General features: G+C 37.4%; 1 long non-coding RNA gene across 1 annotated transcript; it reads right to left on the bottom strand.

The window, feature by feature from the left end:
• Positions 1-20,256: 20,256 nt before the first annotated feature.
• On the bottom strand, positions 20,257-25,544 carry LOC114580150. Its single transcript, XR_003701442.1, has 2 exons — positions 25,190-25,544; positions 20,257-20,519 (listed from the first exon to the last, which is right to left on the bottom strand). It is a non-coding gene; the product is annotated as an uncharacterized LOC114580150 (long non-coding RNA).
• Between the last annotated feature and the right edge of the window lie 1,064 nt (positions 25,545-26,608).

Below are 26,608 nucleotides of genomic sequence, written 5' to 3' on the forward strand. Positions count from 1 at the left end.
TGAAGATCCCAAGAAAAAGAATACTCCACCTAAGGGGATAAATTATAATATCTTATCCCACTTGAGGAAGATCCCAGCACAACTCAGTATATACGATGCCCTCTTGATGTCTAAAGACCTTCGCGAGACTTTGATCCAAGCTCTCAAGGACCCTGAAAGATATGAGGCATATTTTAGTGAACGCAACTTGATAGAAGTCTTGCAAGCTCAAAATGAGCCCCTCATTACTTTTACTGATGATGATTTGATGCTTGGAACAGCAGATCACAACCGCCCTCTGTATGTTACAGAAGAGTGCGACGATATGATGATCAGTCGAATTTTGATTGATCCCGGATCTTCCATAAATCTCATGAGCTTAAAAGCACTGAGATCCCTCTGCCTCAATGTGGAACATCTTGGGTAAGATAAGTTGATGGTGCATGACATCAATGAGAAAGGATAAAGAACCCTTGGATCATTCATGCTCCCTCTTGTATTTGAGGAACTTCATACAGAAGCCAAATTTCATGTAATTGATGCAGACACTTCATTCAAGGCTCTGCTAGGTCGCCCTTGGCTGCATGAATATAACATTGTCCCTTCAACATTACACCAGTGCATGAAGTATCTCAGAGAAAGAGAAGAATTCAGAATTTTTGATGATATTCAACCCTTTGCAGTACATGAAGTAATAATATATAAAGATGCTAGGTACTTCATGCCAAAGAAGCAAAAGCCTTCAAGTTCTCTTGAGGCTAGGGCATCAAATTCAAAGGCTACAAAGCGACCTAAACGGAAAGGTGAGAAGAAGCGTGCAGGGAGAAAGAAGGCAATGCCGGCTCTTCCCAAGGCACCGACCATTCCTAAAGAAAGGAAACATGTGCCTCACCTTGGGAGTGATACCGATGAAGATGATATCATCCCTACAAAATCTCGAAAAATATGTCAGTCCATAGACGAATGGGATAGGGAGGTTGAATTTTAAAACGATGATTATGATTACGACTCTATCTATATGAATAGAGTGTAGGAGGTATTCTCCAAAATAATAAGCATCCTGTCAATCTCAGATAGCGTACTCGTAATCACGCGTATCTCCCTACAACACTTCAAGGAAATCATTTCACGCGAGGTGCATAATATTGAAGAACTCTCCACTCTTTATCTGCCTCCTCTGAAGAAGGGGACTGCACCCGAAAATATATTGTATTCCATGAGAATTCATGAAGAGGAGAATAATGATTGGTGTTGTATGCTCCTCGATTCTAAAGAATAATTTCCTACGAGACTACCTAGGTTTAATATCAAAAATATTCAAAGAATGCTACAAAAGCATATCAATATTCCTACCACCAAACAACAGCTTCGTACAAGTTTGGGCCTTTAGTATGAAAGGAATCCACGTCCATTATGACGGAAGGATATATACGCATATAAGGGCATCAGATTTATCAAGAGAAAATACCTCCGGAAGGAGACCTACCGAACAGTCACTTGTGAGGAAATCAAATCTAATAATAATGAAGATGAGATATATGAAGCCAATGCTTATGATGATTAACCCATAGAGGCCAGACCTGCACCAGATGAACTGGAAGATGGTGGACATGCAGAAACTATGGATGAGTTAAAAGAAGTCAACTTGGGAACTTAGGAAGACCCTCGCCCAACCTTCATTAGATCTCTTCAACCAAAAGAGCAAGTAGAAGAAATAAAATAGCTACTATATGAATTTAGGGACTGCTTTGCCTGGACATATGCTGAGATACCAAGTTTATCCCTTGATGTAGCAGTTCACAGGTTAGCCATCAAGCCTGACGCAACATCCGTCAAGCAAGTTCCAAAGAGAATGATATTGGAGATTGAAGAACAGGTGATCGCAGAAATGAAGAAGCTCATAGAAGCAGGCTTTATTCGTGAAGAAAAATATGCTGACTGGATTACCAATATCGTCCCTATAAAGAAGAAGAATAGTCAGATTCGTATCTACATTGACTTCAGGGACCTCAATAAGGCATGCCCGAAAGATGACTTTCCGCTCCTAGCATCAGAACTGCTAGTTGATAACACATCCAACTATGACATGTTCTCCTTCATGGATGGATCGTCAGGATACAATCAAATACAAATGGCATCTGAAGATGAAAAATATACATCATTCAAAATACCAATAGGCGTATTCTACTATACAGTCATGTCATTCGGCCTGAAGAATGCTGGTGCAACTTACAACCGGCTTTGACTCATATATTTAATGATTTGATTCATCAAAAGGTCGAATACTATGTAGATGACTTGGTCATTAAGAGCACGGACCGAAAAGACTATATTGATGATTTGAGAATTGTGTTCGAAAGGATCATAAAATATGATCTTAAGATGAACCCTCTCAAGTGTGCATTTGGGGTATCCTCAGGAAAATTTCTGGGGTACGTTGTTCAACATCGAGGCATCGAAGTCGACCCCAATAAGATCAAGGTAATTATGGAGATGCCACCTCCAAAGAACCTTCGATAACTCCATTCTTTATAAGGTCAACTGGCTTTCATTCGATGATTTATATAGAATCTGTCGGGTAGGTGCCAGCCATTTTCAAGATGAACAAAGATGTCTGTTTCAAATGGGACAAGGAGTGCCAAGAAGTATTTGACAACATTAAAAGATATATGTTGAATCCTCCTATTCTTGTGGCGCCAATCCCGAGGAAGCCTCTTATATTATATACGGCAGCACTAAAAGAGTCCCTCGGAGCATTATTGGCCAAGCATAATGAAGAAGAAAAAGAGAATGCACTCTACTACATCAGCTGAAGGTTGGTAGGAGCAGAAATTTTTTACTCTCCAATCGAGAAGCATTTCTTGGCCCTGATCTTCACAGTTCAGAAGCTCCACCACTATATATTTTCTCACAAAATCACCTTGATATCAAAAATCGATTCGCTGAACTTCTTGATGACAAGACCAACGTTGATAGGTCATTTGTTAAGGTGGGAAGTGATACTTGTACAATTCGATATCATATACGTCCCTCAAAAGGCAGTGAAAGGGCAGGTGTTGGCAGATTTTCTTGCTGCACACCCTACCCCCACGGATTCACCCCTCAATGATGATCTACCTAATGAGCAGATCATGAATGTCAAGGAGGAGGAGATACTACGAGTATGGAAAATGTACTTTGATGGAGCATCATCAATCTAGCGTGCTCGGCCTCCAAATCTTGAAAAAGCCCAAGCTCGGATTGGACTCATTTTTTTAGCACCCGAGAGAGGCATAATGAGATTCTCATTTAGCTTGACTGAACCTCGGACCAATAATGAGACTGAATATGAAGCTTTAATAGCAGGATTGGAGATTGCAATCGATGTCTAAATCTGAAACCTCTATATTTTCGGTGATTCTCAACTTATTGTACATCAAGTATTAGGAGTTTACAAAATCACCAAGTTCGAATTGGCCTATTATCATCAACGAGTTCTTGAGCTTATGAAGTAAATTCCAGTTGTCAAACTAACTCAAGTTCCTTGAGGGCAAAATGGAAAAGCTGATTCTCTTATCAAATTGGCTAAAGAAATGAAGAATATGGATGATGAATGACCTATAATAATTATGGTGCACAATCATGGATCCTAGAGCCAGTATTATTACAATTCCCGCAGGCAGAGAGAATACCAAGTTCAAGCCAGCAAGATGCAACTCCGGTTGATCCTCAACCTCCCCAACCAGTTTATCTTGAAGATCAACTTGAAGAACAGCAAGTTCCTAAGAAAAGACGCAAGGCCAATCAAATTTTAGAATCATAGTGGCATTGCCTAGATGTCGAAGAAGATGACTGGAGGCTTCCTTTCATTGAATATTTCAAAGAAAGTAGATTACCAACAAACAAATCAATAGCTGCTCAAATTAGGAAGAGAGCGCTACGATATGTATTTTTCAATGACACATTGTATCAACGTGCTTTCGATCAAATGTGGCTAAGGTGCCTAGGGACCAAAGAAGCTGATAAAGTGGTGGCAGAAGTTCATGAAGGACTTTGTGGAGCGCACCAATCAGGTCCCAAGATGACAGTTAAAATTAAAAGAATGAGTTACTATTGGCCGACCATGGTTAGAGATTATATCGACCAGGCTAAAAGGTGCCACGAGTGTCAAATTCACGGTGATGTGATACATTAACCGCCAAATCCGCTACTCCCTACCATGCCGCCGATCAATGGCTGATACCTGAAGAAATACTACGCATGAAACTACCCAAAAAATATTATGTTTGATACGCTATGTTTTCGTACTTGATTTTTAGCATATACATTTCATATTTTGAAATTCTCATGTATTATGAGAATTTATTTCAAAATCCCCCATTAGATTGAGGGCATTTTAATTTTTTTTTTCGGGTCAACATCGCGCTGCGTGCCGAAGTCCCCAAATAAATATTTAAAATGACAAGATTCAAATTTATTCTGCTCTAAAATATCCCTGTGAGATAGGGGCATTTTAAATATTTATTCGGGTCGACATCGTGCTGCATGCCGAGACCCCTGTATAAATATTAAAAAATATCAATATAAATGTTCTTTTGTGCTAAAGAATATAAAGACTTCTTTTTCAAGTATATGCAGGTGATCTTTCAAAATTAGAGACAACACCTTCTCCAACGTACAAAGATTTAAAAGTCAAGAAAGAGACTTTTTTGGCTACACACTCCTATAAAATCGAGCCGAAAAAGTTTGAAGTCTTTTGACAGCCTGAAGCTTAAGGTTTTAATGGATGTAAAAGGTCGGATCCAACACGCCTAAATATGGCCGGATCGCTGGAAGCTTTGTCTACTCAACATGCTATTAGAAAGGCCTTAGTAGTAGAACCCCCACATCGTCAACCCGTTAGTAGGGACTGTAGAAAGCACGAAGGCAAATTTGATTTGACAAGTTCAAGTGATCATACTCTACCAAATTCTCTTAAATGACTAGAGAATTAAAGTTCCAATGGGAAGATGAGTCTTGAGTAACTATTGAATGTTCGTAGGCTCCAAAATCTTCAACAACAAAGGAGAACTCCATATCTACCAACTTTAGCAAAATCATCATTGGAGAGCGCAATTCCCATAGCTCAATTTTGTAGCCTGAATGGGTATATGAGGTTTGATCCAACAAGCCCAAATATGACTGGATCGCTGGCAGCTCCATCTACTCAGCAAGCCATAAGATAGGCCGTAATAGAGGAACCCCCATCTCAGCAACCAGAGGACAAAGAACTATCAAATTTTAGCTCTCTCGGTCTAATGAACTTGAGTGACTCAGATCAAAGTCTTCTCAAGTAGTTAAGGATGAAGATACTACCTACGTTTGGTACTGTCAACTGAATCCAGAACCTGCAAATCCTTCAACAAATCCGTAAAACACAAAGCGAGGATTAAAGGAATTCTTCTTCAACAAGTCCGTCAAAGCACAAAACAAATGACCGAAGGAAGCTATCCCAATGTTCACACAAAGCCTTAGGCTGAACTGAAAGGATTATGTCATCAACAAGTCCGCTATGCACAAAGCTCGAGACCGATGACTTTTCACCATCGACCCAATACAAACCTAAGTGTTTGAGTCAACAACATCTACTCCTTCGTCAAGCCCGCCAAAGTAAAAAGCATAGGGCCAAAGGTACAAAAACCATCAGATAAGTCAATAAAGATAAATCGGGAAATTCTCCATAAATGTTCGCAGCACAAAGCATAGGGCAAAAGAAATCAGTATCTCAATCATCTATTGATGCATCAAAGAGATCTATAGAACGTAAATCTAAGTGTGACATCCAAACAAATATTTGGAGATCCACTAAACATCTTAGTGTGACATCTAAACAAATTTTTGGAAATCCACTAAATGAAATTTTTTTGTGACATCTAGAATAAAAACCTAGAGATCCACAGGGTCAGTTAGCATTTAACAAATGTGATTCACTCCAGATGCGAACCACATTTGTTCGGGGGTATTTATTGACCTATACTAGGCAGCCAAAGAAGAAAAGACAACGAGATATTTTTTTTTTTTGAAATCATTACCTGTGCCGAGATCCTGCCGTATATCCTGCTCAAATCCCGTCGCCCATCCCTCTGCAGCGGCGTTGAACTCATATCATTTCTCCCCACGATCATTTGCACAACTCGTTCGAGTCTTTAAAAGCTCAAAAGCAACGAGGCCTTCAGCCTCTGACAGGATTCCTCTCTTTCTCCACCCTGAGCTCTCTCACTCTCCCTTATTCCTCTTTCGACCTCTCTCCAGCGACGGTTTTCCCTTCCAGCAGATCGGAAGTAACGATCGGAGCTTGTCGATCGTCAGAGCTCCTGTGTCATTATCCGACTTCATCGCTTCTTCGACTCCCTTCGTAGCTGTGCGACTCCCTTCCTACGACGTTCCCTTCTTGTTAGGATCGGAAGTTGCGGCATTCAAATCGGAAGCAATAATAAGAGCTCGCCGGCCGTGAAGACCCTTTCTCCCTCCCGAGCGCTTCTTCGACCCTCTCATGTTGCTTGAATTCACTCCTTCGATGACTGTTCCTTCCAGTTGGAATGGAAGTTACCACATCTTGATCGGAAACCAAGAATGGGAGCCCGTCGATGTAAAGATAACTCTCTACCTTTCGTGTGCTTCTTCGGTTCTTTATGGTTGTCCGACCCCACTCCTTCGTCACCCCCTCCCCGTTAGATCGGGAGTTAAGACATTTCGATCGGAAGCAAGTAGAGGAGCTCGCCGGCTGTAAGGGTAACTTTCTTCCTTTTACGCACTTGCCCGGCCAAACCCCGTAAATCCTCTAAGCCGAGAAAGAAGGGGGAGAGTTGTATTTTATTTTTATTAATATTATGATAATTATTATTATTACTATAACTAATTAATTTTAGTTATAAATTAATTATAGTTAATTAAAATTTAATTACATTTAATTAATAATTATAATTATTATTAGTTAATTACATATGATGATTAACTATTAATAATTATAATTAATATAATTAAATGTATATTAATTTAATTAACTAAATTTAATTATAATTAATTCTAATTAGTTAATAATAAAAATAATTAATTGTAATTAATTATAAATGTCTCTCCTGCCTCGACATCCGAGCCTACACCGCCAGCCTCCGAGTCTCCAAGGTATAATCCCTAAACTCAGACTTCCATCCTCGATGTTCGTGTTGAGCTGGTAGACCACCTATGCACGCCTTTGTTGAGTGTGGTAGGAGAAAATCTGGTCCGACGCTTACGGCGAGGTGGACAGTCGCCTAAAATCTCTCTTTTATCTCGTTGTTCGTGTAGGGACGACGGACCACCTATGCACGCCTTTATTGAGTGTGGTAGGAGAGAACCCAGTGCGACTCCTATGATAAGGTAAGCGAGCGACCCTCCCCCTCTAGCTTCTACGTGCGCGTCGGGCCGGCAAACCACCTATGCACGCCTTTGTTGAGCGTGGTAGGAGTGAACCTGATGCGATGCATAGGATAAGGCCAGGTGAGCCTGGTGCACTCTTTTCTTTGCGTAGCCGAAACAATTAATAAGTACCCCCAGGCGGGGGGAAAGCAAACTGCTCTTTTCTTGTAATAGGTACCGTCAAAGACCCCATGCACGACTTTATTGCGCATGGTGGGAAGAAAAATCACGGTCGCGGTGTCCTTGCAAGAGGCCACCAACCATGCACGTTTTTTGTTGCGCGTGGTGGGAAAGGCCTAGTTTTCCATCATTTTCCCCTAAACGGGGGAGGCGCCGGGAGGTTGCCAAAATTTCGGGTGAAATATTACTACACTTGGACATGTTTTGAACTCAAAAAGAACAAAGAGCCCGAACTCAAATGTGAAAGAGCAGTGGACTTTTGAACTTGATTGAACATGAGCAGAGGAAATATTTTGAACTCAAAAAGAACAAAGAACCTAGACTCAAATGAGAAAGAGCAGTGGACTTTTGAACATGATTGAACCTGAGAAGGGACCTATTTTGAACTCAAAAAGAACAAAGAGCTCAGACTCAAATGAGAAAGAGCAGTGGACTTTTGAACTTAATATGAGCAGAGGCCCTGAATAGAACTCCTATGATTATTAAAAACCTAAATCAAATGAAATTAAATCAACCCATAACTGAAATTCAAATCAACTTGAAATTACAAATGAGCTTGAATTGGACTTTAGAAGACTTTGAGCAAGCAGTTGGACTTGTTCACTTGAACTTTAAATTAACTAGATTCAGACCTAAACAAATGTAAAAGAGCTCAAATCAGCTTGATTTTGCTTATAATAAAGTAAAAAGATTTGTGTGTGACCATCGTGCATAACACGCCCACATGCAGTATTATCCAGTCACAAATAGAGGCACAAGAATCCTTCAAGGAGTATCACTAGCCATATACAGGAAGATACTATTGTAGATATGAATACTTGTGGATAACAACAGTGGGAATGTCGTAAGCACATCGAACCACTGTGGGCATAAGTACAAGTATCTCCTACGAATATTCCTAGGAGCTCGTAATAGATACAACAGTCCCACACAAAGTCAATGCACTATACCTGTAAAAGGGAACGGATAGTTGTAAGGTGTACGAGTCCTACCTATATGTAGCAATCAAAGATCTGTCCCTACAAGCAAATACATCAAAACAACCACCCAAGATTGGATAAAGGGTGGATATGATGCAGAAAGAATGAATCTCCTGCAAACATTTTCTAGAAGCTCGTAGTGGATACAACGGTCCCCTACAAAAGCATACGAATACTTGTGGATAACAACAGTGTGTTGAAAGTACAATGAATCACTGTGGACACAAGTACGGATCCCCTACAAATGCAAATGAATACTTATGGATAACAATAGTGTATTACACAATAAACCACTGTGGGCACAAGTATTGATATCACCTACGACAATGGTGGTCAAGATCTTCAAGTATTTTGGGCACGAAGATAGCCCAATGTATGAAAAAGTACACTCCCTGGAAGAATCAGAAAAAAAGTTTAAACAAATTAAAATCAAATTTCATGGTGTTCCAAAGTCTCTTCTTAATTCCATACTTAAGAAGAAAACAGTTCTGGTGCCCACAAATACCGGAAATAACAAATCCATTACACTGATGATCTTAAAAAGAGTTATTTGCAAAGTAGCAGACTTCAAAGTCCAGAAGAACCCTATCCTTCTATACGGATCAATAGAAGTCGACAGGGTTCGAACCTTCAAACAAATACATGGTTGTGGGGACCAACGTATTTGTTTCAATACATTTATATTAGGCCTTCAAGGCCTACAATCAAGAAAATTCACAAACAAAGGCATAAAGTCAATGAAATCCGATCCTCTGTCGACAGCCAGATAGAGTCGTCAGGGTTCAATCAAACAAATGAAAATGACACCAAACACCCCGATGATGGTCGTACTAAATGCAGATCTTAACCAGAGGGGTTCCCAAATATTTTTAAATGTCTCCTAAAGTCCATTTCAAATACTCCAAAGAAGTGCCCAAAATCCCAAAAATTAGAAATATTTAGAAATGAAATTATCCATCTCAACGCTTAAAGCAAAATCCATCCACCCTCCGCAATAGTTTGCCTAGGTGGACAAAAATAAAAACTTCTCTAACTCACAAAGAGCCAAATGTCTAGTCAAAAATATCACTATGATCCATTCTCAAAACAGTCTCCTGTCAGTAAGGATGTGGTACATGTCCTCTAAGTAGTGGTTTGCCGCCTAATGGCACCGCATGATAAACGATTATGACCCGGGGCCCTCTGAACTGAGTGATTTTGCCACCAAATGGCACCATGAAATATCAGTTTTGGCCAGCGCCATTACGTTCCTTATTGGCATCAAATCCTTGAGATATGAATCAATAGGATATGATTGATTGGACACAAATTCATATATTAGCTAAGATGGATTAAAATTTGTCCCCTTAGGCAAATACCCATCCCAGGTTTACAAGGTCTCCTTGGATGAAGAAGCAACCCATGGCTGCCGACAAGGATCCTTCTATCAGGTTGGGTCGACTACCTCCTCTGACTAAGTAGACCAGGGACCATGATAGCCCGGGACGACGGAACCATGGAATCTTGATCGGGTCTATCATCCATTCCCCCACCACCCGCTTTAAGTGCAAGATGGTGAAAATTTCTATTTTAAATATCAAACCTACAAACTCTTCAATTCCCAATCAATTCTCAAATCCAAACCCAACTCTTCAATATCCAATGCCCTTATGCTGCTACTATATGCCAGATAACATGTGTACTCTACGTATCTGATTGACGACTACCCTTAATTGAAAGTTCTATCTCGTTATCGGGAAGGGTAATTAATTATAGGAGCTTACGCCTATAGGAAACTAGAACTCATATCATAAAGTCCTCATAAAATGAGGGCAAAATCTCTGGGTAGTGTCTTATCTACAAACCCATCTGTCTTCCAAAATTTACCTCGAAACTTATTCAATTAAAACTCCCTCACTGAATAAAAAGAAAAGTGGGGAGGCTGGGGCCGAATTTTTGGAGCCCACAACCAGTGGAGTTTAAAGTAGGAGAATTTTTTTTTTTAAGTCAGTACAATAAAGGGTGTGCAAAGATTTGGCAAGATAGGAAAATTGAGCCACAATTAAAAGGATTGAAAACATGACTTACAGATTAGATCTGCCAGTGCATAAGCAAGGAATTCATAATGTGATTCATATATCAGTACTTCGAAAGATTGTATCTGATGAGTCAAAGACAATCAAATCCAAATCAATTGACTTGCAGCCTGATTTGAAATATTTTGAGGAACCTAAAAGGATACTGGAATATTAGGTGAAATAACTAAGGAAAATAAAAATACAATTTGTAAAAATTTTATAAAAATATGGATCAGAAAGAGATATCACTTGGGAGAAAGAATCGAAAATGAAATTGCAATATCCTCAACTATATAACTAAGGTATTTTTTTATACTATATTTATTTTCATGGACGATATTTTTATAAGGAAGAGAGATTGTGACAACCGATTCATCCGACCAGTTCAATTGAACCGACCAGCCTCCTAATAATTGCAAGCAAGGTTTGCAAACAAATAAGGGCGGATCGAGACAGAGCAGGGGTTGGGCGGACCGAAGGCTTGCGAAGGAAGGAAATTGAGATATGTTTCATCATTTTTAGATAACAATTGCGTGGGAGGATAAGATTTAACGATTCCTTTTCTTTCCTATCGCTAACGAAGCAATAATTTGGAAGAAAATTCAATGTACGAGAGGAACGATCGAGAAAATAGGAAAGGTTTGTAGAATTTTTTTTCATTTTTCTTATAAATTTTTTCATTTACTTCATTTAAAGCAAATGATATTTTCATAAAGGGAACATGAAGAGATTTGAATGCGAGGGGAAGAGAATTTAAGGAAAAAAGAAAAGAAAAAATTGGGATTTGGAAGATCCTCTTATTGTAAGTAAAATTCTTATTATAATTTTTTTTTAGATTTATTATTAAAGCAATATTTTTATAAAAATTTATATTGTTTTAATTTTAGAAATTTTGGAAGGAAATGAAGCAAGTTGTAGGAGTTGGGTTCTTTAAGAATTTAACAAGAAAGGAAATTTAGGCTAACGTTGTGAAAAAATTCAAAGATTTGAAAGATTTAAAGTGGGTAAATTATGTTATTTCATGAATTTATTTTATGTATAAAATCTTATAAATATTTGATTACATAAATTACAAATGTTGAAGGTATAATTATCTCATGATTTTTTAGTCTTCTGACCAATTTCACCCATTATAAATGTTTAAAAGTTTTAATAAAAAGAAAGGTAATATTTACAGATATGTATAAGTAAGATATGCTATAAGCAAATGTATAAAAAAAATTAAATGGAAAATGAAAAAAATGGAAAAGAAAAGAAAGAACAAAAGTTTATATATGTATAGAAATAAAACATATGTTAATATAACAAGGAAAAGGAATTGTAATTTACAGGAGTTCATCCTCATATGATACTAATTGGAGAAGCAATGTACCAGTGCACGTTAAACAGGAAAAAAAAAAGTAAAAGGAAAAGGAAATAAAAATGAAAATGGTTGTACCTTAATTGGCACATTTAGGCAGTGCTCCTGTATAAAAGGAAATGGGAAAATTGATATATTGAATGTCAAATTTATTAAAAGAAATGTTAAAATAGAAATGGATGATTATGAATGAATACCAAGAAAAGGACTTATGTGAGATTATAAGGTTTATAATGTTTGAAAGATGTATGTGTATTGATTTGATATTAAGAAAGAAAGTTTTATGTATTATATTGATATATATCTATTTTACTGTTTTATAATTGACCATGATTATCCACTAAGTTTACACTGTAAACTCACCTATCCTATTAATCTTTAAGGTAAGTCTCTAAAGAATTTGAAAATTGCTGAAAGAGAGAAGTACGTCTTTAGAAGGAACAATTATTACGTCCTCTGACCTGACGTACAGGTACGTTCGACCGCCAATAACATGTCGCCACGTGCTCTTACTATTTACCGTGCGGCCCGATGACTTGACCCGGAGCGGAACCCGGGAATGCTATGTTCGCGATTTTCTCTGTATTGCTCGGTAATTGCTCGGTATTGCTTTGCAAAAATGAGAAATACCGCTTTGTGAAGACCAAAACTATACAAATACCGAGTTGTACCGAGTTTTTCTACAACTCGGTACAACTCGATACAACTCGGTATTTGCTCAGGATTTGCTCGGTATTGTTAGGAATTTGCTCGGTATTGCTAGGTATTTGCTCGGTATTGCTAGAAAAAACTAGGTACAACTCAGTATTTGCTCAGGATTTGCTCGGTATTGCTAAGGATTTGCTCGGTATTGCTAGGTATTTGCTCGGTATTGCTAGAAAAAACTAGGTACAACTCGATACAACTCAGTATTTGCTCGGTATTGCTAAGGATTTGCTCGGTATTGCTAGGTATTTGCTCGGTATTGCTAGAAAAAACTAGGTACAACTCGGTACAACTCAGTATTTGCTCGGTATTGCTAAGGATTTGCTCGGTATTGCTAGGTATTTGCTCGGTATTGCTAGAAAAAACTAGGTACAACTCGGTATTTGCTAGGTATTTGAAATATATCAAAAAGGTGATGGGATGTTGTTCGGCTCGTCAAGGATTTAAAAAAACGCACGCGCTAGAACCTAAAAAACAGCGGGTCGGGTCGGTGACTTTTCTTCATGCTACGTGTCGCTAAAATATTGGTGGCTGAACGTAGAGGAGCGTACGTTCACCTGACCAAATAAATGTTCCTTTAGAAGATGTGCAACTAAAAATAGGTAATTTAGGATTTTTTACAAATGTTAAGTTTTTGAGGAAATTATGAAACAGTGGCTCTCCAGTTGTTTTTTAGAGAGTTGTATGTTGTGTTATGCATGAATTATACTGAATTATTCTACCGTCCGACTATTAGTTCCCCTCATTAAATTGAGCATCTGGGCCAGGTCGTGACACTTTGTAGAAAGAAAGAAAAGAGTAAGGTGGTATTTTTTTCTTTCTAGAGAGTGAAAATTATTTTCCCTCTCTAAGTAGAGAGATAAAGAGGATGAGCATGTGGGAGAAGTTTTGGTGGAAAAAATGGGGTAAGAGAGTGAAAATCCCTCTATTCCTCTAAAATTTTAGAGAGAGCAAAGCGATTTAGGGTTTTTGTGGAGAAGGTGAAGAAAAGAGGTGTGGAAGGAGAGTTGTGAGGGAGAAATGGATAGAGAGAGAAATTTCCTTTATCAAATTTTAGAGAGAGAAATAGAGAGGGAAAGCTAGGGTTTGATGAGGAAGAAGAAAGTGTAATAAGAAGAAGAACGGAGGAAGGAGAAAAAGAAAAGAGTAAAGAAGAAGAAGAAGCATAAGAAAGAAAGAAGAGGATAAAGGAGAAGAAGATAAGGAGAGAGGTGGCGATGGCAAGGTCGACGAAGGCTAGCTAGGCATAGGGAGATAGCAATAAAAGTAGGTTAATGGTAGGGGCGTGTGACGGTTAGAGTAGCACACGACCAGCTGGGGAGTCACACAAGCGAACACGAGAGAGGGAGCGTGCAACTCCAATATACGTGTGTCGAGTGAGGCGCCTAGGTTGTGAGTGGGGTAAGTAGGGGTGATATATATATATATATATATATAAGTAAGGGTAATATATATTAAGGGGTATCTAGAGGGTTTTAGGGTTTAGGATATTTATATTTTGGATTTTTTTGTTAAATTAATTTTAAACCTAAAATAATCATTGATAACTTTTCTTAATAATAAATATTTATTTCTATTAGTTGTGTCTCAATTGGCTTGTCAAATCATCGTCTTTCTCGCATTTCAATTTTACCTTGATCCGCTCGCATGAAATTTTGATTTTCATCGATAGACAACCACGGCCAATATTAACATTGATCTTGGCCATTTTAGTTGTCCCAAATGCTCAAGCAATGTTTGTTTCATGAACGGATGTCATTTTAACAATTTGGGTTTTTGTTCAATGCATTTCGAGTGGCCTTTATGCAAGGTCATGCCCCTTTGCCTATGATTTTTGCCATGCATAGTCAACTCGACTCTGGAGTTGGTATTGGGGTAAATAATTATCAACAACATAATAATGATCTTTTACTATCATTGAGATAGATAGAGTGGACTTAACCAACAAACATGTTCAGGATCTACCATATAATTCATTTTTTTTTACAAAAGATGAGCTAGAATAAATCTACAAAAAAAAGCCTTGAGTAGGATAGAAGTAGAATCATACTCTTATATATAACGCTAATTACAAGAAATTAATTCATAAAAGCCCATGTTGTACAATATTTTAATACATGAAACAATTTCCACCTATGATGCACCGACTCGGACATTGCGACACGGACATGACATGACACGAACACAGGTGCGACGTGGACACGACATAATAATTTTTAATATAATATATAGAAATTAAGGTGACATTATATTAAAAATAACAAACAATAATAAATCAATTTGATGATAACTTGTTTAACTTATAACATAAAGATGTTTAGTACAAAATGTCTAGTACAACCACAAAATATAAGAAAAAAATCATTTAGTACAACATGAAGGTCCAACTACTCAATAGAGAGAATGATAGAATAAGATTCATAGGATGGTCTTTGGCCTTCAATATCATCATCATTAAATATCATTTCTTCCAACTCTGATTCATCTAGAGAAAGATTTGCAACCCCCAATAATCTCATATCATCAAGGCACTCGAATCTATCTCCACCAACATCCTACATATTATTAGCACTTTTACCTGGAGTTGGCATTGTTGCGGATCTATTTTTATGGATTATGATTCTGATGATAGAAAACACTCTTATTTCTCTATGACTGTCTTATCTACAAACATTTTAAGTCCACAAGATCAGACTGCAAATTGGAACCAGCTCAAGATTGGGTAGACTAGGTCTGAGTCAGTTTGTACCCTTTTTTCCTTTCTTGTGTCTATTGTATTTAGTGTGGCTCCTAATGCTATGTAACTTTGCACACACACCTTAGAAAATTTTATGTCTGTTCCCTAGAGTTTACTATTTTTGGTAACATCATCCGGGACGATATTTATATCCGCCTGGACGATCGGTTCAAAAATAAAAACCCTAATTAGGGCATCATCCTCATTAAGTCAGCCGTCATTAAGCCGATCGGCTTGGACGATCCTTGTATCGTCCAGGTCGATAGGATCAAATCAGAAAGAATCAGCCGTCATGATCAATTTAGGTATTCTTTATTTCAGGACATCGGCCAGGATGATCTATACATCGGCCTTGATGATGTAGCACAATTATGCCTAAATTAATCTGGTAATTATGGAAAGTAATTAAGGCTGATTGATACGATCACATCGGCCAGGCAAATCGCAGGATCGACCGGGACGATGTTTTAGACGATTAACATCAGACACTCTATTATGGGAGATGTTCAGGACGATTGTACTCAGATTTGAACTAATTGGCCAGGACGATATTGTATCGGCCTGGACGATGTAATAAATTTTCTTCTGATCATCCTAAATAATCCTGGCTGATTGAGCTTATTTTGTATTGATCGGCCAGGATGATAAAGTCAGCAAGTTGCATTAATGAACTCATTTTGAGATCTTCGATTTAAGCTTTTGACAAGGCACTTTTGTAAGGGTCTTTGGCAGCCATTGTAGCTTCATTCTTTTGGGGGAAACTTGAACAAAGAGCTTGAAAGGGAGTGAAGAAAGGGTGAAGTTTGAGAGAGGGAGAAAATCCTGTGAGGGGGGACTCAAGGGAGTGTGTAGGGGGATTCCACAAGGTTGCTCCGGAAAGCTTGCACCTTAGTACCGTCGGATGCAAAGCTTATTTTGAGGGAAGTTCACAGAAGAAGAAGATCTCTTTGGTGTCAAAGAACCCGACGACTCCGCCGCACCGGGGAAGGTCACTACGGGAAAACATGCGAATACCGTCGAATTTTGTGGCGGAATATTTTGTATCAGTAAATATGACGCTTGTATCGACGCATAATACGAAGGAATGATGACGACAATTTTTTCGGTGTATAGTGTAACAGAAAACTTCCGACGTCAAATGTGCCGGTCGTAATGTCGGAATATACTAGAATTTCATTATTACCGATGCACTTTATGGCAAAAATTGTTCAGTGCACTTTTCTATGGATAATATAATAGCTATTTTAAACTCAACGACTTGTAACCGACGCAAAATGCACCGGGCATTATTCCGGCGTCTCGGACGCCAAAAAATCCACTAGCAAAAGCCCTATTTCTGAACCCGAGCCTGTCTGGATACTCATTTCATTCGTTCATTTCTCTCGCATCTCCGGTGTCTCCATCGTCGCCCAGCATCGCTCACCGTAGATCGATGTCGCCGAGCTGTGTTGACGTTCACCGGACGTCGCCGACGATCACCGCCTTCATTGCCGGTGAAAGCTCAGGTATACGAGGGGATGACCTCCTCTACTGCATCTAGCTTCACATCTAGTTCACATGAGTCCTTACATACTCAACAAATAACTGCCCTTCAAGCAGAGCTAGAACAAGGAAATCACAAGTTGATTCGCAAGTTCAGTTGCAAGCACAGGTTTAAATGCAGATCTAGGAGCAACACAATCAGTTGTTGGATGAAATGCGCAAAATGAGGGAGCAGTTGAGTGGAAAAGAGGTAGCTCCAACTGAGGAGGAGTCCACGGATTCAGAGTATTTTAGTTTAGTTATATGAACTTGTTTATTCCTTTGAATCTGTGTTATTGAACAATCTGTGATGTTTTTAGTTGGTTGATGCTATTGAACATTTTGTTTTAATAGATATTTATGTTTTTGAGTATATATTGAAGTTCTTGACATCTGTGATTTGTATATCTGTGTTGTGGAACTGTTATTGTATGTATTTCTATATGTTTGCAGGTGCGGAAATCCGATTGTTGGCTGGGAAGGAAATTTTTTTTATTGCTAAAGGTTTTCGCCAGATTTGTCATCGAAAATGTGACGGAAACGACGATACAATGAATCGGTGCAATCATGCTAGCATTTTTTCTGCCAGAAATAGGCGGCGGCAAATGCGTCAGAAGCAAGTCGTTCCCTTATTTACGACGCACCTTACGGTGTCTTCTCCGCTGGCATTTTTCGGCGTAACCATAGTGCCGGAAACAAATATTAGCTTTAGTTATGGCAAATCTGAGCGTTTTATCCGCCGGTATTTGCCGTCAGATTTATATGTCGTAAAAGTTTGGTGTATATTGCGCTGGAATAATCGGTTAGGAAACGATATTTTGGCTATCATATTTTGCGCCGGTAATGCGTCAGAGAGTGCACCGGAAGGGTTTACGGCATCTTATAAACGTTGGAAGACATTTTCCGATGCGCACCAAACCGGCGCAATAAAATTTGACGGAAATGCGCCGGAAACCAAGGTCTTCCGTCGGATTTTACGTGTTGCCAGCAGATATTGTGCGCTAGTAATACCGTGTTTTCCTGTAGTGGGTGGAAGTGATTTTGTAAGGGCTTCTCCGCCTAGCTGTGAGGGCTCAAGGAGAGACACTTACTTTAGTGCAATACTCGGAGGGTGCCTCCGAGGAGTGGACGTAAGTTAATGTTTGACCGAACCACTATAAAGCTGGTATGTTCTTTCCTTTATTATTTTCGCATTTAATTTCTGCATTGTGTTTTCTTTGTGATGAATTTTGGTTTGGTTTGTGCTTTGATTTTAAGAAATATTTTTTAAATACTAATTCACCTCTCTTAATTAGCCTTGGGCCAGTTCATAAGGGGCCTAATATCCTTAACGAAATTTCAGGTATTGGGGTAAATAATTATCAACAACATAATAATGACCTTTTACTATCATAGAGACAGATAGAGTGGACTTAACCACCAAATATGTTCAGGATCTACAATATAATTCATTTTTTTTTTATAAAAGATGAGCTAGAATAAATCTACAAAAAAAAAGAGCCTTAAGTAGGATAGAAGTAGAATCATACTCTTATAGAAGGATAATTACAAGCAATTAATTGATAAAAGTGGGGTTTTCCTTGATAAAAGATGAAGATTTGTATGAAGTGAAATCAAAATATCCCAATAATAAGACAACATGAATACAAAAATATACCGGTCTGCTGGGGATCCAAGAGCAGTGCCCCTGCGAGGGTTTCCGGGGATAGCACCCCCGGAACAAATTTTTAGGGTAAGAGTAATTTTGAAATTCTACTTGTTTTTAAAGTTCGTAAGTTGTTTGTATGGAAAGATACCGAGCAGTACCGAGCATGTACCGAGCGGTACCGAGCGATATCGAGCATGCACCTAACGATACCGAGCATGTACCGAACGGTATCGAGCATGCACCTAACGGTATCGAGCATGTACCTAGCGGTACCGAGCATGTACATTAGCGTGTCTGACACTCGTGCCGGTTTTAGTTTTAATTTTTTAAATTGTGACACTCCAATGCCGTGTCGGACATGTGTCCATGCAGTGTCGAACACGTGTCCGTGTCCGACACTACATACCTTCTTTAAGCGGAGTGTCAGTGCATCATAGGTTTCCACATATTGATTTCAAAACAACTGGAATGCTAGGAACCCGAAGGATCCTTTCTTATCACGTTACGTTAATCAATTATAAACTGCAAAACAAATAACTTAGTAGAAAAATTATTTTAATAGTTTGAAACATAACCTAAGAATGTCATTTCACTGAGATTAGACTTTTATTTTTCCTACAAAACAAGCAAAAGCAAAGTGAACATGCTTACAAAACAGCATATCTTTTTTTTTTTTTTCTATCTACATTGAATAATTGACAACACAAGGGAAAACAAAAACAGGATAAATGCTTTTTTTATTAAATAAAAACTATGCTATTTTGAATTTGCAAAACTTTTCCAGCAAACTTCGTGTTCATAGAAAATGTTTTAATCCATTATATACACATGAGCTTGAAGAAGAATTTGTTTCAATTTAACAACATCAATAAATTCAATGCAAGTAAACCAAAAAAAAGGTGGGTGAAGTCCATGTAGCTGTTGTTACTAATGAAGGGTCTAGGGAAAGGGCCATTACTTAAATTTGAGAGCTCTAGAATAGACCAAAGGTAACTTAACCACTACTCCAAGCCCACCCTCTTTATAAGAAAATATTCTAACGAGAGACTAAATGGAATTCCAAACTGTAAAATTCATATCTTCATTGCACATAAGTTTCAATATGCTTTAGCATCTCATTATGTTAATAGTCAATAATCAATACAAACCTAACCTTCATATTATTCGGATTTAAGCACTGGCCCTTAAAAATATTCTTAGGGCACTTCGAGGCCAGATCTTTGGAGATGAACCCTATTCCATCAGTATGAATCATGCGTTCACCATCTTCATTATATACAACATGTCCATATTCATCCCGATAAATGATAAATACTATTTAGGTGATTCACAATTTCATGAACCAAGCAAAACCAAACCTAAGAAAGAATAACTGTCAAGCAGTGACATTCTCTCAATATTTAATTTTAAATAAGGGAGGTAATATTTAGAATTGAAACATCAGAAGCATCAAAGATTAGATTCTTTGTGTAGGGGGAAGAGCGGGATAAAGATGCATACACGGCATGGGATGTCATCTATCACTTGGAAATTAACAGATGCAAGGTTAACATCAAACTTTTTTGTTTAGACAATATCAAAGAAAACCTGCAGGCATTTTGAATAATACTATTAAACAAAAAGAACCACGTGAATTCAATGTCATAGGCTTCTGGCTAAGTAAAAACTAATTCAAAAAGTCAACCTAGATCAAATCCAATGCACAATAAATCCAAACATACTCATCTTCAATTACAATTTTGCATGCATGCATGTACAGAATCAAACAAGCTGCTCACCTAAGCATATATTTATTTAACGATGAAACTGTATGTACATGCATAAAAATGGTCCGTGCTTCACTGATCGACTTATTGAACAGTATATAAGGTTTATTCTCATCCATCGCCCAACATGATGCTGTTTGGGGATTTCTTCTTCTCCTCTTTGCCACCATCTTTAAAAATTTGGAAAGGAACAAACAAAGAAGGTATCAATCATCACTACATTTTGGAGAAAATAAAAATAAAGTGAAAAATTTCAAAGAAAAGGAAATATGACTCGGAGAAATCTGAGATGCATGATCTGGAATTTGAAACAAAGCTCGCCTATAATAAGAAAACATAAATTTTAGTGTAAATTGTCAAACATACAGAAAGAATGAAATTCGCATCCATTAACATCTTCATGATATCCATATCCTAAATGTTTTCATTGCAGTAATAACATAATCATTTTAAAAATGTGTTCTTGTGCATTCATTTCTATTAAGTAACAGGATTTAAGTGTTTCCCAGGGGAACCGTTATGCATCAATATATTCCATTGGATGCAAATAAAATACAACAAAGTGAAGAATGGATCCATAACTCAGAAGAACAAGCTCATGAAAACAATTCAAAGCTTATAGTGTACAGGCCGTCTAGAATCGGTCTAAAGAATGAACCAACCCATAGTTTAAAGAAATGAACCCATAGCAGCCAGTTTAGTATTGTAACCTGGTTTATTATTATTTAGACACCTGGTCCCTTTTTAATTACTCGTACAAATCTATAAATAAGCCCACTTGCTTTAATTCGTGTTTAGGAAAAACAATCAAGTTTTCTCTCTTCCGTTTTCTCTTCTTTTTCCTCTTCTTCTTCCTCTAAAAGTCTCCACCAACTTGAAAGGTGCTCTCTCCTTCTTGATTCAATCAAGAAGCATATCAAATTGGTGCTTTCATTGAATACTCTCAAACAAACAGCTGGTTCATCCAGCAGTTTTTTCAGATTTCTGCTAATTCCAAGAATCCATCATTCCAATTACTTAGATTTTTCACTATTCCAGCCACTTCGTTTTCAGGAAATGTCCCCGCCTGTACAGTTTATGCCCTGGCATTCCTATCAGTCTAAGGCCTCGCCAGAAGTAGCCTGCCTTCAGCCGACTACTATTTTTTCTCAAGAACAGCTCTCCATTTGAACTAAAGATCTTCCGTCAACTGCTGCCTTCTAAAGAATCTGCTGGCAGCCTTCCTCATTCAGGTCAAGAACCAGCAAAGGGTGCAGATCTCCTCACCAAAGCCTGTAGCCTTTCAGTTCTCTTCCTCTCTCTCCATCGAGCCATCATCTAAGACAGGTTTTGGAAACTCATTTCAGCATCAAGATCATGATTCTCCTTCCAAAAATAGTCCGGTTCTATCAGTTACAGGTACTTGAAATCAAGAACATCCTCCTCAACCAATCAATTCAGCAAGAGAACAATTGGTAATCCAATTCCATTCAAGATGAATAATGCAAATTTGGCAGAAGCTTAACGTACCATTGATGTAGTAGGCAAGGGAGGGTCAAAACAAGTTGGGTTTTAAATTTTGGTGAGCTTCTAAAATCAGCTCATTAATAAGCCTCTTCTACTTATTTAGCTCATTAATTGGAGAAATTATTGTACTTAAAAGCTCATTATGAGCTGAAGTTTAGCTCATTTATTTGGTGTAGTTGGTAGCTCATTAGTATAGTGGACTTGTGTCTCTTCCCTTTCCCTTTGTCTTCTCGGTTTTCTTTTGGTTGTTGCTATTCCCGTGCTTCCCCTCTTGGTTTTCCCCTGGCTGTTGTTGTTCCCTTGAAGAAACTTGTTGGGGTTCCGCCCCCTTTTTCTGGCCTCTTCGGTTTTTGCTAGTTCCATCCCTTGTAATCTGGAATGGGAAGTATTTGGCTGATATTTGGGATGCCTTTTCAGCTGCTGTTTAGGGGCTGTTTTTGGTGTCTTTTGGCCTTCCTCTTCCCCTTAATTATTGGTTTCAAGTGGCTGTTTGTCTTCCCTTTTGTAACTATATATAGAGAGTTTATGGCTGTTTTTTAGGATAGTTGTGTGCAGATTTTTGGAAAGAAACCTGAGGGTTTTCTTAGATAGCTTGCAAGCTATGCCACTTCTTCCTCTCCTTTTTGGGAAAGCTCGCGAGCTTGTCCTCATATCCTTCGTCTCGGACTTCTAACCTCCTCGTCGCAAGTGACCACCCCACATGTATCGACGAATGGCAAAGCTTTTAAGGTGTTGTTTATGTGTCGTTTGTAAGTCAAAATTTGTATGCTCGTTTGTAAGCGTCCTTTATATTATAAAAAGTATCTTTTTGGGTATTTGTGTGCAACTTCTATTTCCTATGAAGGTTTAATTTTTGCTTGCAAAAATTTTGGGCTTTTCTCAAATTTTTGCTTGCATCAACCATAAAATCCACTCACGAGTCACAATTTTATGAAGTTCAAAAATATCTACAACAAGAGGATGCTTAATTTGCTTCATCAGAACATTATTACAACAATTTCAAGTATTTATGGACTCCGTCGACGAGCACCTCAATAGCCTTTGCTTGGACCGTCACCATCAACCTTCTTCCCATCAAGAACCACCACCATCCATCGGGATTCTTGAATCAGCTGCCCAATTTCCATCTCTTCCACACTCGTCAGCCAATGCAGGTTTGCCTTTTCTTAAAAATATGAAAAACAAACTTCCTCAATTTAACAAATTCAATGTGGAAACTTGGATCTTTAAAACCCAAGAATAATTTTATTTTCGTAATACAACATATTACTTTTGTGAAAAAATTGCTTCATTTAATCTTCAAGATTCTGCAGCTACATGGTATCAATGGATTCACATGAAAGTCCAAACTCCTTTGCCCAAATTCATGATGTCATTACAAACAATGTTTTCATATATCTTCCTACGAAGATTACATAACAATCTCTCCAAATTAACTCAACAATCATCGGTCTTTGAATATCAAACAACTTTTGAAAATCTTGTTTTCAAAATTTCAAATCTTTCTTAATATAATCTTATTAATTATTTCATTTATGGTCTCAAACAAGAATTGCATAGAAAATATTTATTAGCCAAACCTATTACTATTTTAGATTCCTTGGATTTAGCTTATCATCACGAATCTAAATTTCAAGATGTTCTTGCACTTCCTTATTCACATTGGAAGAATTCAATTCTCTCTCACAATCATAGTCAAAATTATTGTATCACACTTTGGGACGAGAGAAATATTTTTGTCATAAGCTAATCAATTTATACACATAAATACAAACTCGATTTCACACAAAGGTAAATATAACTGACAAACCCATTAAACATGGAACCGACCTACTACATGGAGGGAGCATTATCTTCCAAGAATGTCTGTTGAAATGAGCCACTTTAATTCATGACTAGTATAAAGATTGATAAATTTTATAAGTTCTTGCATACTAACTTTATCCATTGAGATGATATTTTACTGCCATAGAGAGTTTCAAATAGCCATCAAAATTTGATTTATGGGAAAGGAAGCAAAAGAAGTCCTCTTGCTAGCATGAACACCAAACATCTTACTAACCAATTTTCCTTCTCAATTATGGGTTGCCAACCAAAGTTTAAGAACTTTTAAATGAAAGTAAGGACAGTTGAATACCATCCAAGTGAAGAATGCAATCCGAAACCATCTTGTAAATAAATGGCACCAAAACTCATTGCATATAAATTTGAATTATTTATAACTAGTCAATGCTGTCTCATTAATTGAATAACAATATCATTTTATAAAAAGTTATAGATTGAACGGATCAAAAGATTTAGAATAAAATTCAAATTACAAAATAACTGAATAGCTGTAACAATGTATAAAATCACTTCAAAAGTTCATCCTATAATATCCGAAATATTCAAAATAAAAGAATGTATAAATTTCTTATAAATACTTTTTCATTCAATTCCAAGTATTTTGGCATATAAAAGCATATGTAAAATATGATCTAAGTGTATATATATTCATTACTGTTTGATTTAGCAGTAATAATTCATTAATATATTGTAGATCGATTACTGTAGCAGCTTTGACTTATTCGAGGAATCATTATTATTAAATACTGTAGCTTTCCCACTAATCATCACATGCAAGGATGGGATCTCTGTCTAGTTGATCGTGTGGCTGGGCTTGCTCCCAAATGCTTTAGTGGATTGTTTAGTGGAGCATTAGATACAAGAAGATAAAAAATATTAAAAAAAATACATAAGCACTAAGGTATTTGCTCACTAGCATTTGGACCTTGAACAGCAAGCAGATGAAATTGTGGGAAAAAGGTGTAAAGTCTGAAAGGGTGAGCTGCTGCAAGCTGCTGGGAGATAAAACTTCAACAATTTCTGAAAAAAAACTGGTAAGAAATCTAGTTATTTGTTGAAGGATTTCTGGATTTCTGGATTTCTTGATCTAGTAAGAGAAGGTTTGCTGAAATTCCAAAGCAGCCAACGAAATGAAAGGGAGGAGATGCTAGAAGGACTTGCTGGCGGTGAGAGAGCAGGGAATTGAAGGTGGCGGACTGTTGTGTGGGTGTAAGCTATAGTTTGAAGTGCTCATTTGCTCAGGTAATGAAAATATATCTGCATATATAGGTGGGAATTTGTGTAAGATTCCAAAAATCTGAGGGGCTGTTTGGTATCGGATTTATCGTGGGATTTAAGTCGGATTTACGCTAAATCCAGCCAAACGGTTTTTGTGCGCGCGTTCTGGATTTACGGATTTACGGCTTAAATCCCGGATTTACTAAATCCCTCGGTTCGGTGGATTTAACGGGATTTAACAATAGAAGCACGTGAAAGGGAGAAAGTTAACTTCACAGCCAGCGAGCTCATGTTCTTGCTTCCGATCAAAATGTCAACTTCCGATCCGACAAGAAGGGAAAGCTGTCGAAGGAGCGAAGTCGAACAGCCACGAAGGAACCGAAGTAGCGACGCGCGCAATCTGTACACCTCCTGCTAATCAACGAAGCCGAAGGAGCGAAGTCGAAAATCCACGAAGGAACCGCAGTAGCGGCGCGTGCAATCTATACACCTCCTGCGAATCAACGAAGCCGAACAGCAACAGCAACGACAAAAAGAAAAGATGAAATACAAACCTAGATGCCTCAAAGTTATTATCGATTAACTTAATTTATATAATTTAAACAAATAATAATTAAGTTATTTAATTAAATTTAAGTTATTTAATTAAATAATTAATAGTAGAATTAGTGCATAAATTAATTATCTAATTTAACTTAATTGATAAATTAATGATATAATTAGTAATTAAATATTAATATAATTAGCTTATTTAAAATTTAAACTCTTATTTTGGTCCATGTTAATTTGTAATTAACTTTGTATTGAATTTTCGGTCATTTTATATGACCTAAAATTGATTTTATTATGTTTTATGTAATGATCTTAATTTCATAAATATCTCCTTTAAACTTAAATCCCTAACCGCCATAAATCCTGATATATGTTACCAAACAGTTTCTCAGGATTTAACAAGATTTAACATTTAACATACCAAACAGTTTTTAGGATTTAACACATTGCGGATTTACTAAATCCAGGGATTTACTAAATTCGAATTTACACGATTTATTAAATCCCACTTGTTGCCAAATAGCCCCTGAAAGAAATAGTAGTTATATTCTCAGATTTTGGGTTTTGAAATGGGTATGTTGTTGATAGAAATGGCATTTTGTTAAATAGTGTGTGCGGAATTTAACAATAGTGTGTGCAGAATTTTAGGTGGTGGGAAATCAGAGTGAAAAACAGGTAAGGGGTTTACTGGAATTCAATATTTTAGCAAAGAATTTATGAAGGCTGAATGTTGCGTTTGTTGACATTTTTGTGTGTTGAAACCAGTTTGCTGATTTCAGTAGAGGAATAATTTATGAGTTGAATGAGGAAGAGTGTTTTGAGGTAAGCATGTAAGAATTTCTTTATATAGCTTAAATTTTGTTATTAGTTTGAAATTGTGTTAGAATGTATATAAAAGATAAATGTTTATGCTTAGATTGTTTATAAGCGAAAAAGAGATCGGGGTTTCGGAGAGCATCACCCAACTATCCTAGAGGACGAGGTGTGATACCAAATGATGCATAGAAAATAATAAAATTTTATACATTTGCAAATGCATATCTATTATATTTATGATAGCATTATTTCAATTTATTCCACTTTATTTATGTATGCGAATTGTTAATATGATTATGAAAACGAAAGAGAGTATAGTGAT

Source organism: Dendrobium catenatum, unplaced genomic scaffold (genome assembly GCF_001605985.2).
Source record: "Dendrobium catenatum unplaced genomic scaffold, ASM160598v2 fragScaff_scaffold_837, whole genome shotgun sequence".
Classification (NCBI taxonomy): Eukaryota; Viridiplantae; Streptophyta; class Magnoliopsida; order Asparagales; family Orchidaceae; genus Dendrobium; species Dendrobium catenatum.